Raw genomic sequence first — 20,924 nt, 5'->3', positions numbered from 1 at the left:
ATGGCGTCATTGTCACATGCATTACACCAGCCACAAACCAGACCTCTGATCAAATAAAACATTTCTGTTCGGTTCTATTCTGTTCATTGTAATTAGCTCCACATCTGGACACATTTCATGTCCCGAAAAGATTTACATTTGATAAAGTTGTATCTAAGTTTTTTTGTTTGTTTTATTAGACATGCAGTAAGAAGTATTATATTCTTTTTTGTATCTATGATTTGTTCACATATGTAGGTTTGTATCTGTACACATTTTATGTCCCACTTGTATAGAATATAATAAATATGTCTCATGTAAGTTATTTTACCCATATGAGCTATTCAATTACATTCTGTCATTTGCACTCAGGTGCCTATTAGCACACACTTTAGTGTCTTTCTCTGTCTTTTAAAAGTGATATCTTTAAAAAAACAGTCTTGAGAAGTTAAAATTTTTATTTATTTAATATATTTTGTTCTTAAAGTTTATAAACATAAGTCACCTTTCCTTTGGGGAAAATAAAATACTCATAATTTTGTGCACTTTACCTCTCTGGTGTTTCTTTCTGGTGTTCTCTTTCCTCTGTCGTCCCTTGGCTCCAAACCGGGCTCCATTTTTCACCCTTCAGAATCCCTCAGAGAGCAATAAAAACTACTTCGACGTCAATGACAATCCACTCCCAAAGCAAATAGATCCAAATGTTCACAGAGATGATGACTGGCAGGACTGCGTGCGCGACCGGTTGCTCTCAGATTTAAAGCCACTTGTATCCTCCTCTCCCAGGGCTCCGAGGACCCACAGGTCTTGTAATGTGAGCGAATAAAGAGATGCTGGTTTTTTTGGTTTTGTTTTGTGCGTCATGCATCACAGACTGCTACACAAGGCCAAGAAGCTGCTCAGCTGCCCTGCCACTATTTCTGTGTCAGGTCATGTAAAGTTGGCTTGCTGCTGCATGAGTGTGTGAATGTGTGTGTCCACTGTGTAATGTTACCATGGGAGTGAAGGGCCTCAAATATTTCATGGTGACATCACAGATTTCACTTGCATTCGTGTATGAGTATGATAGATAAGTCTGCTTTTTTTTATCTGAGGATTCGTGAATGAATAATGTTTAAGAACACTTTAGAATTGCAATATTTTGGGGATGTTTCAATCTACCAGCTGCTGTTGCTTGAAAACATCCCCTTCTTTAAGTGCCATTGCTTCCTTAGTACACCGGTCTTCATTTTGCACCTTAAACTATCAAGGTGAAAAGAGCAGATATACACAGCCTAGTGCAGATTCCCATTCACGAGCAGTTTTTGCCGCTGATGAACCTCTGAATTAAAGATCCACTGAGGGTGTATTTTAAGCCGAGGTGAGGTGTCAATTAGGGTCATGGTCTAACTCCTTCAGGCCTTGTTACTTAAACCAAATGCATGGTAAACCACAAGAGACAGTATCTAACCAGTTGCACGTTTGGTCACTGATTCTTCTCTTTCTTAAATCAATCCTAAATAAATTCATATGCTTTAAATGTGCAAATATATAGAAATCAGATGAGTGCTGACATGAGAACACTTGCATTAATAATTAATCATCTGGATCTGGATAACAGTAATGCAGTCCAACCATAAATGTATGGCAACAAATAAACTGAATATGCCTAATAAACATGCTATTTTGTGTAGACAATATGCACTTTTATTCTATTTTATTTTATCGTATCAATCTTTAACAAATTTGCAATACTTGACTAAAAATGTTGAAAGTCTTTAGTATAATTACTGTTTACCTTTTCCTTTGCTAAAACAGACTTAGCAGACCTTACAGGGAGTGAGAAAAGCGATCCCATTAATTGATCAGGGGCTCTCGTGGGAAGCAAATAACACAAGAATAATGAGACCCAAGAGATGTGAAATCTGCAATCTTTAGATGAGGAACAAGCTTTACAGCGAAAGACGCATTTCTTCCACCTCTAAATATCTATTATCTGTCTCTCCTCAGTGTGTGTGTTGGTTTGTTTGAGTGTGTGTATTCATCAGTCACAGCTGTGCTGACTGAGCTTCAGGCTTTGAAGACTCATGAGTGATAAGTAATTTGGAACGGGGGCAAACTCTAAAAAACACCACAAAACTGCAACTGCAAAGTAATGAGAGAAAAACAGCATTACCAATGAGCATCACGTCCCCCTATAATTCCTGCGACAGCTCACTGCATTATTAAACAAAATGTGCTAAATAGCATTAGAAATTTGAATCTTTTAAGTTTTCTTTCCGTAACCCTTCTGATACTGCATTATTATCAGCTAACAGTGTCATTATGTAAGTTAGAATACGAAATAGCCTTCTCAATTGAACACTCTTTTCAAAATGACAACATTGCAATTTTACAGATTGGAAATTTAAACATGAAACAGCTTTAAACATTTAAACGTTAAACATATACATTAACAATACATTAAAATCTTATACTGTTGCACAGGGTTCTGTAAGGTCAAACCAAGGAAAACTGTTGTTTTACGACATTTTTAAACTTTGAAACTGTACACAAAATGTGTATTTTTATGGGACAGTGGTGACAGAGTCCAAGGCTGACCTTTCAGAGGTCAGAGGGCGCTTTGACACAGACTCACCTCACCTGCAACCACAAGCGCCTGAAATATGACCAAACCATCTAAACATTAAGGGCTCATCACGTTAGCTAGATTAGCTGCCATTTAACTGCGTTTGGGAAACACAGTTCCACACACTAAAGGTTTCCTACCACAGCTTTAAATACGCTGACTAATTTCCACTAAGGAAATTGTTTATGTTTTCTGTTTAAAGTATTCATGCAAGTTGAATTATGGAGAGTAGGTCGGGGGAATTCTCTTATTAGGTAGCACTGAGGAAAGGGTTTAATGGTTGTAATGGTCATACACGGTTATGTAATAAATCCCAACAGTTCCAAAATGTTCCTGTGAATTTTACTTTCAATAAAATATATTAAATCATAATGACTGTTATGTTTGTATGTCTTAGGTTAAACAGGACATTGTGTGATAATGTATGTAAGAGTTTAAATAATGCACTCTCCCTGTATTGTGAAACAAGGCTTTAACTGAGGATTAATCATCAGTTTGTTAGTGCCAGATAGGCTATTTACTCTCTTTAATTGATCTGTAGCTTAAAATTCAGCACAGACTCTTAATATGAGGGAATTCTTGTCCTAGGTAAACGCTGATCTGTACTCCATACTGTGTTTTAAGAACAAGAAAAAAGAAAGGAACTCTGTGTGTTCCCCTGAGGTCTATTGGTTTAGAGCCTCGTAGCAGTAAAAGTATCATCAACTCTTGATTTTATCTGGGAAAAAGGACAGCAAAGAAGCCTTGGACCAGAAAAGGGCCTGTGAAGATAAACACCATTGGGCCTGATCATGAAGTTTCTAAAAGGTAATCAGTAAGTGTGTTCTAAGAAATATTTATTATTATTATTATTATTATTATTATTATTATTATTATTATTATTATTTAAATAGAAGTAGACAAAGTAGTAGTATTGAGATATTAACATCATCATCATAAGTTAGTAATGTTAAGGTTACATTTTCTGATTTTTACATACAGAATGTATAAGCTAATCTATGCTTTAATTACATGTACACCCAAATAACTATTGGTATATTAGCATTAAACACGAATGAGCTACTGTGTGACCCCTGTTAAGAACTGCATTTTTTGTTAGAGTTTTAACAAATTAGTTCAATAATAGCGATTAGCTTACAATAATCTGTTTATTTCTCTTCTTGCTCCAAGTGGGAAATGTTCTGCAGTTTGAAAGTAGAATATGATGTAAATAACTTAGATCTTGTCAGACACACTGTAACTTGCACATTAAACAGCAACCTAAGTGCATTCAAAGTGGCTTAGAGATAATAAACATGAACCTAAAAGTACATGACTCAGTGGGTATATTCCTTCCAGGCTGGGCGAATTTGTGAAGGAATTGTTACACTCAACAGGCAAGTAGGACATTATATTACTGTTTACATAAAACATCTTTTCTTGTTTCACTGACAATGGCTTGAGGCTCGCAGCCAGAGATGGGGTTCATGCTTGAACTGGCAAACTAACTAAAGACTAAAATAGGAACGCATCAAACAATGGACCAAGGCACTGAGGAGAGAGCATAAATGTTTGTGGTACAGAGGGTGCAGAGGGTAAGACAGAATGGTAACAGAGAAATCAGACTCTTTATTATTAGATCACACTGGATTATACATTGGAGCTGTGGTCACAGCTATGCTGGAGACCACGACTGGTGTGTATGAGACTGTTAGGCCATGTATTAATAAGTGTGTGTGTGTGTGTGTGTGTGTGTGTGTGTGTGTGTGTGTGTGTACGGGTTCGTACTATCCTGGTGGGGACCAAAATCTGACTTTTACTATCCTGGTGGGGACTTTCTGCACCGTGGGGACCAAAATCCTGGTCCCCTTGGGGTTGAAAGCAATTTTCACACTCAAAATGCGGTTTTACTGTCAGGGTTACAATTAGGTTATGGTTAGGTTTAGGGTAAGGGTTAGGGTTAGGCATTCATTTTTAATGGTTAGGGTTAGGGTAAGGGGCTAGGGAAAGCATTATGTCAATGGGATGTCCCCACGAGGATAGCAAACCAGACATGTGTGTGTGTGTGTGTGTGTGTGTGTGTGTGTAGAGGGCAGCACCCATATTAGTTAGGTCAGTGGCTGTCTCATGGGGTGCCCGAGGACACACTGTTAGTTTATATGGCTGGCTGAACATGGCTGCACACAACAGCACAGGTCTGCCAAAGCAGCTACTTAAAAAAAGCTCTACTATGTGGGTGATAACCTTATTTTCTGACTCCTAGTGCATTTAAGATAACACACAATTAGGATGCACCCTACTGACAAACCAGAAGAATAAACCAGAAAGAAAGAAACCCAGAGGACCTAAAGTTAACACAGTACCAAACCACCAAGCTGAATCTGGCTGATAAAAAGTGAAAATTTAAATTCACAGCCAGACTAGATTTTTCATTTAGTTATTCCAAGTCATTTAAAGGGGCCTTACTAAATTGGAAAAAAGAATATGGAGGAGTTGCAGTGGCCCCTGACTTTCTTTTCAGATTTCCTATTACAAAGATAGATTTTAATCGAGTTATCCAGAAAACATCTCTGAGTATTTAGGAATGAACAGAAATAATGTAAAATTATTAAAAAAGCTAAATAATTTAAAAGCAAGGTATTAAATATGTAAATTAAATATGTAAATATAATGCATTTCTCATTTCTGTTCTTCATTCCAGCATTGGAAAAATGTCTGCAGTCCCTTCCAGTTTTTTTCCAATTTCCATGGTCTAGTGAATCCTACAGATAGACTCTTCTTCTGCAAAATGTGTAGCCCCTCTTATTTTGCTGAATGCATATGTCATGGGAAAAAAGTGCAATGCAATCAAATAAAATGTCAGAGTTCATTGGTCCAACACAATATAATTTCAAAGCTATAAGCTGTTTATTATAGTGTGTTACATGAGATTTATACACTCATCGTTACACCTTGCTGTCATTGCAGTGGACCGCCCCCTCTTTTTTATTTTTTCTGGGGGATTTTCTTCAGAACTGCTTTAATTCTTCATAGCATTAGTCAACAAAGAGCTGGAAACATTCATCAGAGATCTTGTTACATATTGATATTTTAGCATCGTGAAGTTGTTGTACAACTGTTTAAGAAGACAGTTTGAGCTTATTTAAACCTTGTGATATGTGACATTGTCTTGCTGGAGCAGCCATTAGAAGATGGGTACACTGTGGTCAAAAGGAATGGTCATAGTAAACAGTGATACTCAAGGTAGGCTGTTGTGTTTAAAAGATCCTTTGTTGTTATTAAGGAGCCCAGTGTCTGCCAAGAAAATAACCACCACAACATTACACCACCACACCAACAGCCGCTGGAGGATGGATCCATGCTTTCATGTGTTTACATTAAATTCTCAAAGATTGTATCATATCTTTCTTTTAACAGTTTCATCAGAAATTTGCAAAATGATGCAACTTTATTTCTTTTATTTGATGGTTTAACTTCCTGATAAAGAGCCACCATGAATTGTGGGGTAATGGTTCAAGATGTCACCAGTTTGAATGATCAGCAATATCTTATTTGAGTTCATCAGTTAATTCACTCAGAAAATAATTTGCAGTCAAATGATTAGTTACCCATGCACCAGGAGCTTTCTCACCCTTTTCCTCTGGGTGGAGTTGTGCTGCAGCTAACACAGAAAATACTGTACAACTGCAATCTGTTATGCACAAATGGGCAAAGAAATTCAGCTTGCCCATGCAAATTTGTGTGTATTTTTTATTTTTGTCTTCAGTCAGTTGTTTTGGTTCTAAGATAACCCGACATTCTTCAGCTTTGCTGCTCAGAAATAACAATATCATTTCAGTGATCCTCCAGATTATTTTCTCTTGTCTAGTCTCAGCCAGCCTGGATACAATGTATTCTGAAAATCAATTCAGCTCATGCAGCATAAAAAAAGCATGAGATCAGTGCTTGCAAGTCAGTGACGAGCTCAGACTCAGAATGAGCATTTTTGAATATGGACTCATTTGCTTGTCTGAACCTCATGGTTTTCAATACTGAGTCAACAATTACTGCCTGGAGCATTAGACAGAAGTCCCACTTGTTTTTCCTATGGTACTGAAGAGTATTCCCATTCTACATTACAAGCACTAACGAGTTTGAGGTGCATTGTTAAAAAGAAAGTGTGTGCATATGTGCGCGTGTGTTTGTACATTGAGAAGATTGTATGGTTGTCTGTAGGGACAGCAGATGGCCAGGATTCACCCTCCAGGCTCTACCCTCTCATTGGTCCACTTAGCAATCAGCCTGTCATGTTAAAACTGGTCTCAACTGAGAAACTGAACTGCATTCAGACACTGAAGATAAAGCCCAGCTACTGGACCAAGGCATGGCCACTTTCCAAATATAGATTTTTTACTCTCAGTATATTGTCTTCATTAGTTGCTGCACACTGACAGTTAGATTTTAAATCCCAATATGCAACATTTCAGTATTATATGACATGTTAGGTTAAATGTAGATATTACATATATTTCATCTGTTTGAGTCTTGTGCTATATTTGTTTAGAAGGACCCTGAAATACAGGGTGGGCCATTTATATGGATACACCGTAATAAAATGGGAATGGTTGGTGATATTAAAGTCCTGTTTGTGGCACATTAGTATATGTGAGGGAGCAAACTCCTCAAGATGGGTGGTGACCATGGTGGCCATTTAGAAGTCGGCCATCTTGGATACAACTTTTGTTTTTTCAATAGGAAGAGGGTCATGTGACACATCAAACTTATTGGTAATGTCACAAGAAAAACAATGGTGTGCTTGGTTTCAACATAACTTTATTCTTTCATGAGTTATTTACAAGTTTCTGACCACTTATAAAATGTGTTCAATGTGCTGCCCATTGTGTTGGATAGTCAATGAAACCCTCTTCTCCCACTCTTCACACACTGATAGCAACACCGCAGGAGAAATGCCAGCACAGGCATCCAGTATCCGTAGTTTCAGGTGCTGCACATTAGTGATGTTCGATTCGTGAACGAATCGTTCAATAGTCGAGAATCACTTTACTGACTCGTGAATCATGATTCACAAGCGCAACGGTCTCACTGACTCATCTCTGTTGCTGTTAGCAAACTAATTCCATTAGTAGAAATATATCTAGCTTATAATTAAAATTGTGGCGAAAAAAACAATAGCCAGTTTATTAACAAAAACATTCCTGCTCTGAACTGGAAGAAAAAACCCTGAGTAGAAGCTCACATCAAGACAATAGCTCCTCGGTTCACAGTAGCATCGCTCAGCTAGCATGCTAACAGCACATTTGAGGTACTCACCCCCTCCCTTGCTGTACTGAATCATAGCATAAGCGAATCACTCAGGACTCACTAACCCCCTCCCTCCTGGCTGACAGCTCAAACTAGTTGAACGAATCACTGAATCACTCACCCCCTCCCTTGCTGTGCTGAATCATAGCATAAGCGAATCACTCAGGACTCACTAACCCCCTTCCCAGTAGCGGTTTTAGATACGGGCGACATGGGCGGTAGCCCGGGCGGCATCGTGGTGGGGGGCGGCATCACGGGCATCGGCAAATTAAAAAAAAAAAAAAAATTGCTCGTATTCATGCTGCCCCGACGTCATGCCAGCGCATATTGGGAATGTCACACGTACCGATCGGTTTTCCATCGCCCATTTGCTGGGAGTAAGGGCGCCCTCCGTTTGCGAGGTGCGCCTGCTGCTTGCGGCATAGGGAGGAGAGGGCGGGGCGGCGTCTAATAACCAAGTCGCAAAATGAAACAAAATAAAAACAAACCAACAAACACGAAAACACCAGACATCATGATACAGACTTATAATTTGCACCGATGATTTTTCGAAATTCTATACTCGAAAAGTGAGCGCGAGAGCCCTCGGTGCGCCTGCTTGCTGCTGAAGTCAAAGTAAACTTTATTGTCATCTTCGCTACATACAGTCCAGTATATAGAGAGACGAGACGACGAGGCTCCAGTTACAGCAGTGCAAGTAAACAAACAATAAATATAAGAAGAGTAAGAAAATAAATACACACTTTGGGACCAGGAGTAAAGGCATCAATAACAATTTAAAATTTATAAGTTACAGTTTGATGATTTAAAGTCTCACACACAACCCGTCGAAAGGGGAGGGGGGCCGGCTGCTTCCAAATAGAGCACATTTCATTCATAATGTTGTAAATCCAAGCCCATTATGTGTCCATGATTTGAATCCTGGGTTGTGCGAAATCCCAGAAATAAACCCTTGACAAACTGAATCTGTGAACTAAGGTGTAGGTCTATTAGGTTATGTTGTGGTGATCCTCGGGTTGGGGGATGTGTGTTCATACTGGAGTGCAAAATTAAAACCAATGGAAGATGGACAAGAAATGTTCAAAGCCATCAGGTCCTCAGTTTAGAAAAAATAGAAAAGAAGATGAGGAGAAACGAGCAAAAGATACAGGTAAGCAGATGTGTCATTGGATAATGGCGGGTTATGTATCCTGAAACAATCAGAATCAGAATACTTTATTAATCCCTAAGGAAATTATGTGGGTTACAGTTGCTCCAAGAAGAAATGGTAAAAATAGTAACAGTAACAGACTAAACTCCAAACAATACATTATGTTACAGATTTTAATATTAATTAGTCATTGTCAATTGTTGATTTGTCCTGTTCTCATTGTATGACGAATTATGATGGCTGTTTGGTAGTTGTTTGCATACGATGCATACTCTCTCTCTCTTCATGTGTGTGTGTGTGTTTCTCTAGCGAAATTCAGTATGGTTCCTACAACAGTTTTTTGTTAATGTACAATCCTTAATATGTTTTTTTGTGTGTGTGTGTGCGCCCTGGGCGCCCTTCCTCCTGGCTCATAGCTCAAACGAGTTGAACGAATCACTCACTCACTCACTCACCCCCTCCCTTCCTGTTACGAATCACTCACTCACCCCCTCCCTCCTGGCTCACAGCTTCTTCTTCTTCTTCTTCTTCTTCTTGGTTGGCAACCAATGTTAAGGCACTTTACCGCCCCCTGGCTCACAGCTCAGTGGACATTTAGATGAGAAAATATATATTTGACACATTTAAGGAAAATACCAATAAAAATAAAATAAAAATAAAAAAATGTTCCCTTTAGAATTTTTTTGCTCTTTTTTGCTCTAAAGAAAATAGTTGTTGTCTTTTACAATCATTCATCTTAGCAGTAGGATTTACATTAAAAGAGAAACAAATTAAGTTTGAGTGAAAATAAACATTTTTGCACTCTCTGGTCAACTGACTCAGTGACTCAAATGACTTAAGAAACCCGATTCACTTTGGTGAGTGACTCATTAAAACTCGATTCAGTAAAAAGAATCGAATTTACCATCACTACTGCACATCTCGTATTTTCACACCATAGACAATTGCCTTCAGATGTACCCAAAGATAAAAGTCTAAGGGGGTCAGATCGGGAGACCTTGGGGGCCATTCAACTGGCCCACGACGACCAATCCACTTTCCAGGAAACTGTTCATCTAGGAATGCTCGGACCTGGCACCCATAATGTGGTGGTGCACCATCTTGCTGGAAAAACTCAGGGAACGTGCCAGCTTAAATGCATAAAGAGGGAAACACATAATCATGTAGCAATTTCAAATATCCAGTGGCCTTGAGATTGAAGAATGGACCCACTATCGTTGTACCCCATATACCACACCAAACCATCACTTTTGTTGTTCCAACAGTCTTGGAGGGATCCATCCAATGTGGGTTAGTGTCAGACCAATAGCAGTGGTTTTGTTTGTTAACTTCACCATTCACATAAAAGTTTGCCTCATCACTGAACAAAATCTTCTGCGTGAACTGAGGGTCCTGTTCCAATTTTTGTTTTGCCCATTCTGCAAATTCTGTGCGCCGATCTGGGTCATCCTCGTTGAGATGCTGCAGTAGCTGGAGTTTGTAAGGGTGCCATTTGTGAGTAGCTAATATCCGCCAAAGGGATGTTCGACTAATGCCACTCTCCAGTGACATGCGGCGAGTGCTACGCTGTGGGCTCTTGCTGAATGAAGCTAGGACAGCCACTGATGTTTCTTCATTAGTGACAGTTTTCTTGCGTCCACATTTTGGCAAATCCAACACTGAACCAGTTTCACGAAACTTAGCAAGCAGTTTGCTAACTGTAGCATGGGAGATGGGTGGTCTCGTAGGGTGTCTTGCATTGAAATCTGCTGCAATGACCCGGTTACTGCGTTCACCAGATATCAACACAATTTCGATCCGCTCCTCACGTGTTAACCTCTTCAACATGTCAATGGCTGTGAACAAAGAGAAACTTGTAAATAACTCATGAAAGAATAAAGTTACGTTGAAACCAAGCACACCATTGTTTTTCTTGTGACATTACCAATAAGTTTGATGTGTCACATGGCCCTCTTCCTATTGAAAAAACTTGTATCCAAGATGGCCGACTTCTAAATGGCCACCATGGTCACCACCCATCTTGAGGAGTTCGCCCCCTCACATATACTAATGTGCCACAAACAGGACTTTAATATCACCAACCATTCCCATGTTATTACGGTGTATCCATATAAATGGCCCACCCTGTATACTTCAAACCCTAAAGGATTGTTCTATGGCAGAAACATTTTTTAACTAGGTGGCTAATATATATTTACATATAAATGTGTTAGTAATGTCTATTTAAACACTTTCCCGTGATTATTTTCATGTTGACTTGAAATAAAATATCAAACTATGCTGGTACTGCAGCCTACTACAACGTACTGCAACTTCTGCCTAAAAAGTGAAATGGAAATGGTGGACCGTCATGTCTATTACACTCTTGCCATGATACAGGGTTGGACAAGCAGCGTTTCCCTTGCATGCTCTGATGGGCACAGCAATGCTACTTTTGCATTGTAATATCTTTATCTTTGTAATATTTGTAATATCTTTTCTTTAGATTTTGCCCCAATTCCACCTGCACCTACATTTTACTTTTACCTGCTGATCCAATATCATTTTTATTTTCTCTTACTGCTGGATTAGGTTTGGGTTAAACATCTAGTGCTGTCATCCGTAGGACCTCCATGTACGGGCTATTTATAGTCCAAATGTGGTTGTTTTTTCAATATCAAACTCATTTATAGATCTTGTTTTTATAATGCAACTTCTCTCAGTCCTGCTACCGATCACAATCACATTCACTTCCTTTTACAAATCTCTTCACAATAAAGCAGGATACTTGTAAAGTAAACCATATATACAGCCAATGCTATTTTAAAATTTCACAATACATTGTGCTTCTTTTAAAAGGAATTCTAAAATTTTTCTAAATATTGTACTTTAACCCTTATTATTTTACATTTTAACATGGATTTCAGCATTTTTATTATTTCAACACATTTTAAGAAATGACAGTTTTAACCTGGTTGAAAGCAAATATGTTGATTAATCGAAATAAATAAACCAGTTAAAGAAAAACTGGAAAATGTAGAATAACAGAAAACCCCCCACATGTACTGAATAAATCAATAGGCTAACACATAATCAATCATGCTAGTGTATATATAATCTGTATTTATATGTGTCATGTGGATAACAACAATGTTGATATTTATAAACACAAAAATATTACATTTATTAATCATGTAAAACTCCTGCACCATGTCCACATGATGTTTAAAAAAATGTACCCAGTCCAAAGTTCAAATGTTGAACATCATAATGATGTCCAAGTCGGGTCGTGGTTGGACATCCAAATTGTGGACCTAGTTTGGAAGTCATATAGATGTCCACAATTGGTCATGGACCGACAGACAAGTTCTGCACGTCTATCTAACGTCTAATGTTTAGTGGGTTACAGCAGATTTCCATCAAACCAAAGGTTTGCCTCATTCTGTGTCTCAGCTCACACTTAAAATACAAGCTAAATTATTAAATGTGACAGGAAATAAAGGTGCAAGTCTCAATGATCTAAGTAGGCTAGCACTAAAATGTTCTTATGTGCTATAAAAGGTGGAGATACACCCACAAACTGATATGGAAGCAGCTGGTGTGTGAGCACAAAAGTGAAGACTTTTTGGTTTATACTTTATACTCTTTGCCAGACATAAAACTTGAATCGTTCAACAACAACGACAGAAAAAAAATCAGTTTATTAAAATGTAGGTTTTATTATTATAGGTAGTCCATTGATTCCATTGATTACACAATGAACTGGGCAAGAAACAGTAACATAATTAAACAGGTTATAGGTTATAGCCTCCAGTTATAAGGTTGCAGAAAGAGTTTGATGTGCTACTTGAGGTCAGGGAAAAATGCAGTGAGGGGTTTGCAAGAAAAGACATACTAATCATAATCTGTGTAAGCGTGAATGTGCAAGTGAGAAGTTCAGAGAGTTCTCATGTGAGTTGCTTATGCATCTTTAAATGAATTTTCTTCAGCACATGTGAAAGATTGATGTAACCACCATGAAATCATTCATTGGTTCATGAAGTTCCATTTTAAAGCCTTGGTTTTAGCTTTCTGGTTGCCAACACATAAATTTTCCTTGGCCATAAGTGGCTGTGTTTGGATGAGAGGGTGGAGTAATACAGCTAAGGCTAGCAAGCTTGGTTAGCAAGGTGCATCCATAGACTGTATGGGTGCATAACACATACACAGATACTTGCAAAAGGTGCATAGTACAACAAAATGCTAGAATATCGCTCACTTAAATTGCAGCGTGGATTTCTTTGACAGCATGTTAGTAATCAACTTCTCAATAAGCCATGTTATTTGTCAGATAATTGCATTAAAAATATTCCAAAAGGCACCAACACCACATATACTTTGAGAGGTACTTTTCAGTGGCTAGCAGAGGTGAAGCCTCGCATACAGCTACAGGATACAGCAGCAAGTGTCTGCACACACCTGCCAATCGAAGTGGCTGTACCACTACTAAGCCTTTAAGCCTTAATACAATTTAAAACAGGTAAATTATATATATTTTAAAAATAATCCCTATGCAATTACTTTTTTAAAGAGAAGGTTTTTTTAAATCCCACAATTCAGACATGGTCATTTCTGCTGTAAATTTGGTCATTTTACCATGGGACTCCCTGGGGATTAACTCAGTTTTGGAGCTAGTCTGTGGTGGCCACTTATAATCCAGTATTTAGTATAGGCTGTGGGCACACTTGTCTGAACCCTGTACAATTTATAAAAATAGACTGTGATCAACAGAACCATCTACACTGAGTTTCATTCCAAACATTTTCTTGTATAGTGATTGTGACTTTTGGATTTACTTGACAACAAACCAAACAAAACACTCAATGTCAAATTGCTACTAAACCTAAGAGCTTACATACACAGTGTAACAAGTAATCATATGCAGAAATTATAAAATATCAAGGTTTTCCACACAAGCCAACAGAAATCTCAGAAAGTTAAGAGAGCACTCAGAGTCGCTGGTCATTCATTTTGGGAAATAAATGGTTCCTGTGCTCTGTGAAATGACAGCAGGGACTCACGTGTTACTATGTCTTCTCTGGTGTCAGCTTGTTGGTGGAGAAAAGAATGATGAGGATAAAGTGTAGATTCGAGCCAGTCCTCCCTGCTTGCTTGTCAGCTGCAGTTTGCTTTGCTCCTCCAATACAGTCACAGCTCTTAAACCTAAAATTATATCCATAATGACATGCAGCTCTATTGAACAGGTTGTAACCAAATCCCAGGGAGTTTTTTGTGCCTTTCTGAGTTTCAAGACAGATGGTGAAGCTTTGTAGAGAGATTTGATGTCCTCTTTTTTCTGACAAGCCATGCTGTTTCTCACCAGTTTGTTTATCACTGTTGTAGTCCTTTGTGTCGCACTGCAAAAGTACACAGTCTTGATTTGTGTGACATTGTCTCTTTTTCATGCTTTGCGCTCTGTGTTGCTGTTCTGTGCCTGGCTTCCATATCCAATCACAGAAACATGGCAACACAACACAGACAATCATTTTGTGGCCCCAATTATGCACAGAGGGATCTTTGCTGATGTGCAAAGCTTCTGCTAAGGCTAAAACGTCATCCAGTTTCATGTCTTCATGTTTTTAATATCGGTAATCGTGTGGAATGAACAGAAACACTACAATGAGCTATATTGGTCAAAGCGTTATAAAGAGTATTTCAATACAGCAATATAAGCTTAAGTAAACATCTCATGATTCACACATGTGAAAGAGTACTGTATAAAAAACCAACTGTAGGGCAAATACTTTCACATTTTGTATTTCCATTACAAACTAGAATGAGATGCAATCTCCATATGCGATATAAACCACGTCACAGTTTACCAATTTAGGCAAGTGCAGTAAAATAACCTCCTTAATGCAAGATGTGATCATTGTAGTAAGTTAGAGGAATGTGATCATAGATAAACAGCAGTGTATTCTGACAGAAAAACTGACGTATCAGATAGAAGTGTATATATAGACAAAGACTAGAAGCAGGAGGTTAAGGACAATGCCAATGACTCCTAGCACAGCCAGGAATCTTTCTTCTGGTGTGCTCACGTATGGACACGTCAGGTCCATGTAAAACCTTTTCAAGAAATCTGTTAATTAATAAAAGTGGTATTTCACTGGACGCTTGGGATTATTTGTGTGTTAGTATCGATGTTCTGTTCAAGTAGATTTATGGGTGTTGGGAGCAGATAGGCTAAAGGATCCCGCTGTTGATAATGATAATGATTAGTTTGACAATGTTGGTCCCAAGTAATAGTTTTAGGAGCATATACCTTTCTTATCAACTCATTTGTTCTGGTTGAATCAAAAGTGTCTTGTTTTTGTAACCTTTTAGATAAATGGCAGTGTTGGGTTTGTTTTTTTTTCAAGTTTGCACAAAAGTGTGGAAGGAACATGGCTTTCAAATTTGAACACCATTAAATCGAAGACAATCATGATCTCCACTCCTGCTGTCTGAGACATCCCATAAATGTTAGTCCACAGTTATGGAGCAATATAAATACAGGTATATCACTGTTGCCATAATGGACACACTGTGGGGAAAGAAATGACACAGTTAATATGAACAGTACAGGAAAGTCCAGGCAATTCCACATGAAGCTCCTCCTCTGTGACTGCAGGCAGTCTTTAGCTAGCAGAGCAGAGCTGTCTTAAGGAGTAAACAGTGTAGATGCAGGTGTAGATAAAAATAGTTATAATCCAGCTGAACAAACTGCCAACGATCCTCATAAGTCAGCGCTTACGTCAAATAATCAAACCCTCTTAGTATAGAAATACTTAAAGAGAGGGATGGCAGTGTTGTTAAAAGTATTGTGCCAGCATCTCCATGCTCAAGTCCAGCAGAAAGCCTTAGGTGACGGAGGTGTAGATGTAGACAAATATGACCACTAAAAGATTGAGAATGGTCCCAATGATGCCCAGCACTGCTAAGATTCGCTCTTCACGGTCATTCGTGGAGTCATCCTCTCTTGCGTGAGCGCTGCAGACATAGCGGCTGCCCGGGACCATTGTTACCATCACAGAACCCCACCCCCACAGGGCGTGACGCCTGGCAACAGACACAGTGAAGAAGAATTAAGATACAGCAACAAAGTTGAAAGGAGAAGAGGAAGAAACAGGTTCATTACTTCTAACACAGAATTGCTGAAAACTGTTCCTCTCTTTCCCCATCACAACACAAACACATTCATATTTCCTGCATTCATTTGATATTTACCATTTCTTGCAGTTGCTAAACACTTGATGAAATTTGACAAATAAAACACAACAGTTGGGCACAAACATCTCACCTCAATGTCAAAATTAAACTCTGACTACATCTAACATTACAGATACACAAAGAAACCCTACAGAAAGAGAAATAAAAAGCGTGCACAGCAATAAATACAATAAAAATATTAATATTTACAAAAAATGCAGTGATTTGGTAAAATAAAAAACACTAAGTGTGATGTATGTAGTGGACAGCTACAAGCAACCTGCTGTTTGTTAAGCTCTAGCTGATCTGGCTTGATTCTTTTTGACTGCCTTGTGTATCCTTGTGTATCTTGTGTGTGCTGTGTCCAACCCTTGCATGACCCCACTTCATTGTCTTTGCATGTTTATATCCTTACCCTACTCCTCCCTCCTGCACCTAATTCATCTCTCATTCTCATCACTTCAGTGTGAAAAGTACCAGAGATAGTTTTGTAGTGCTGCATCTCAGACTAACTGGTCTATATGTATTTGTGGGAATTACCCTTTTGTAGCACAACGTTTTAAGAGGAGAATATTTAACTGAATCAATATGTTGCAAGTTGCACTGAATTTAGCACAGGAAAAAAATCCTTTCATTTTACTCAATAGTTGTGATTGCCAATAGGAGTGTTCATTTATTTGGAATGAGAGGGGCAGAGTCATCACTACATGTCTCACTTCTCTCTCACATAGTCTCACACCACTTTCTCATGTCACTGACTGGAATGCATAACCTGACTTGAGGGTTTGCTCTGTGCGATAGCCAAACTACTCCAATTCCTTTAAATTCCTTTTTATAAAATAAAAGTTAACTCATATTATTTATAGTTATTTATAGTCACAGATAAGTTATGTCATGAACTTCTGTGTGGTTTGTCTTTGGGTTTACCACACAGAGATAGGTGCTTATAAAACATCAGAGATAAATCCAGTGCATGGATCCACAACCAGTGGTTGCAATACCTGGATTCTCTCCTCTACAAAGTTCATTAATGAAATCTTTTCTGTCTTTTCTGTGAAATGAACCAAGGACAAAAAAATAAATAAATAACAGAACTGATGTTGTGAACTTGGAAAACTAATTAAATTAAAGCTGCAAGCAGCGTTAAGAGGGCCCTCGCACCCCGGCGCGTTCAGCCACGCCCAACACCTACACCCAGCACGTCCGATCTGATGTCACATTAATGAAATTCATGTGTAGAACCACAAGCTAAAATTTCATCTCATTCAATGATGATTATAGTCGTCCCATTAGGTGGCGCTCTAACCATTACTGACAAATGGCATATCAAACATTTACGAGCTCGACTCTCTAATCATGACTGCCACGTTTGGGAGAGATTGGACATTGTGCTTTTGAGTGACAGCAGATTACAACTTTTTGGTGTGACTGAACCTCCACGTGGCGCCATGACCACCCCGTTTCGCTAAACATAAAAAGCTTTGCAATTTATCATCACAAAGGTCTATAGACTCCACGCACAGGAGATCACGTCATTTTGATTGAGGAGGAGTTTGAGTCAAAGTCAAAGTATGAGGCCTGAAAAGAAGGGAAAATGTTGCCAAAATTACACATTCATTTTAAAATGGCTGACTTCCTGTTGGATTTGGGATATTGCTCCAAGAGACTTTTTTGTATATCTTGATCTCTTACATAAGCTTACCAGGTTTCAACCTCATAGATGAAACACAGAGCAGGGACTGATGTTTTGAAATTTTGTACGGGGCGCTGTGGAGCCATTTCGCAATATTCCATGAAAATGATCACGTAACAAGAAAGCCTTCATCACACTGGAGGTGTGCGCCAAACTCCAAGAGTTTTTGCATTTTCCAAGCCCCTCAAAAGCCACTTCATCTTTCCTGGTGAACTGCCTTGCCACCAGGGTGCGCCGTTCAGTTTAAACTCACAATTTTCTTACTGAAGCATCATGAGGGACTGATGTTAATATTTACCGCTTTTGAGGTGGACCTGATGAACCTGTGAAAATCAGTATATCAAAGTGAAAGACGTGACATTTCCTGTTCCCACTAGGTGGCACTCTGCGTATTCCTGACAATGGGCATATCAATCTATTCAGGGCAGGTCTGACATCACGCCTGTAAAGTGTGGTACTGGTCAGACTGGTTTTCTTTGAGTTATACTAATTTGTTTCTTCATGGTGAGATGTCAGTGTTCGCCATGCTGCTGGGGTCACACCCTTTCGTGAAAACTCACACTTTTCACTGTAACCCAAGACCAGCTCCTTAAGGCTTTTCTGGAGAAATTTGAGGCTGCAGACGTCACCCATCACTATACTGTACCCCAAAGTGTAAAACATGACATTTCCTGTTGCCACTAGGTGGCGCTGTCATTGATGTCAAATGTGGCAGTTGAAATTTGTTCAGGGGTGGATCCTTATCATATGTGTGCACTTTGGTCCAGATCGGACAATGTATGACAGAATGAGAGGCAAATGGCAAATGATCAAAATTCGCCGTGCCGCCACGGTCACACCGTATCCTAAAAAACTCAAAAGCTCTGCAATTTAACATGGCCCAGGTGTGTAGTTGACACTGACCAAATATGAAGCTTATACAATCAAATCCCAAAGAGGAGTTCGCAAAAGTACGAGGCCTGGAAATGGAAAAATGAGAGCCAAAATACAAAATGGCGGACTTCCTGTTGGCTTTGCATCAGTGGTCCCACTGACTTTTTGTTCATCTCAGCATGATACACGTGTGAGCCAAATTTCATACACGTAGCTCAAACTATGTGTTAATAGGGCTGCATTTAACAACGCATAGGTGGCGCTCCAGAGCCATTTCCCAATGCTCATATGTAAAACCATTAAAATATGAAATTTTTCACCAGACCTGACACGTGTGCAAAATTTCATGAGTTTTTGAGCGTGTTAAAATCCTCAAAAAGGCCCTTGTTTTGCCTAAATAATAATAATAAGAAACAGAGCAGATACAATAGGGCCGTCGCACTTTTAGTGCTCGGGCCCTAAATACAATAAAAACATAAAGTAAAACATAAAGTAAACTTCTTTAGTTTTAGTATCTGCTGGTTTGGTAAAGTTGTTATTACAGTTGTCTGATGAGGCACTGATGGATGTGTTTATTGAGACTCTGGATGTTTACCAGACTGTGACTCAACTGTGTTCTTACTGTAATACCTGTTCTGATTTTCCTAAATCATGCCTCCATACCATACCACAATAATCTAACACTTTGACTGCCTCACCAAGAAAAATACAATGAAAAAATTATTTGTCCATATTTTCTATTCCTTTAGGTCAATAATGATCACAATCAAAAAAAAAAAATTATACACACCTTATAGTTTTTTAAATATTACCCTCTACCAAACGGTTGAGATGTCTCTCTATGGTACAACTACATAAAGTTCTACAGACATAACTAGTAGAAAAAAGTAAAGGTTATACTCATTTTGCAAAACAATAACTACCCAATTTTGTGTTTGACCCACTTTATTGTGGTAGTAAAACATCAAACATTGTTGGATTCCATTTCAACAGTGAGCGTTATAATAACAAACCACAAAATGTATAAAACACAAAAATATTGTAAATTTGATCAAAAACTTGATCTGCAATTACCGAAAATTCATAAACATACAAATTCACTTTTGACCTGTTGTTAACATAAACTTTTCACTGTAGTGTTGGAACAGCACTAACATTTTTTATTTTATTTTCCAGAAAATTCTGGTGGTATATTATATACCATTGCCATTTTGCACTGAAAAATTTGAGAACACACTGAAACAGTTCTGGCTCTTTTCTTTTGCCGTTCATGCAACTTCACCAATACCCCTTGATGATTAGATCTTCTGGTGGTACACTGCAAAGCATTCCTGACTGGCATTCAAGCACAAGAAAACATTGCATTTTTGGCATTTCCATCTTGAGACGCCCTTTGGACAGTAATTGCATCGGCCTCGCTTGTCACAGTGAAGTGGCCAATGCCACTTCAAGCTGGAATCTCTTCTTTGGCATGATATCTGCTATCACACTGAAACGTGACTCATGGTGCCAGTAATCCTCTAGCGATGGAAAGTTGAAAACACCCATGAATAGGAGGATTGCCAGAAAATCTTCAATTTCCTTAGGGCTAGTCTTGATTGTGTCCCCCAACTCTTGAGCAGAATACAGATTGGTATGATAGGCAATATGATCAATCATTTCATCAGTGAAGAGCATTTTGAAGTACTGGAATGGGGACTGTAGGGCGTCAGGGGTTTCGAAACTTGCATCTGGAACTTGAAATTCTTCAATGTCCTCATGCTTCCAGATTCTTCTTGTGTCTTTTTTTGGGACTAAAGAGGAAGATGGGTCTAATGTATCCTCTGCTTCATCCAAGGGAACTGTTTTTAGGATAGTTTTCCCTTTTTTGCTCATTTTACGCGTAAGTTTATTAGATCTACTTGTTGAAGGAGCATCTTCATCCAGGGAAACATCAAAGCAGCTTTCATCACTATCATCTGCAAAATTGGGTTGAAAATCTGGATCCTCTATTGGGTCATCATCACTCAGTTCACCATCGGAGTCCTGAGAATTTTCAGGTACAAGGGCCAGGTAGGTGAGTTGTCTTGCTCCATAAAAGGATTTGCAATCCATCTAATAAACATTAAAAAAAAATAAAATTGTAGAAATAT

The sequence above is a fragment of the Pelmatolapia mariae genome, linkage group LG14, assembly GCF_036321145.2.
Source record: "Pelmatolapia mariae isolate MD_Pm_ZW linkage group LG14, Pm_UMD_F_2, whole genome shotgun sequence".
Lineage (NCBI taxonomy): Eukaryota > Metazoa > Chordata > Actinopteri > Cichliformes > Cichlidae > Pelmatolapia > Pelmatolapia mariae.
The sequence above is the reverse complement of the archived record's forward strand: the minus strand, read 5'-3'. Positions refer to the sequence as shown.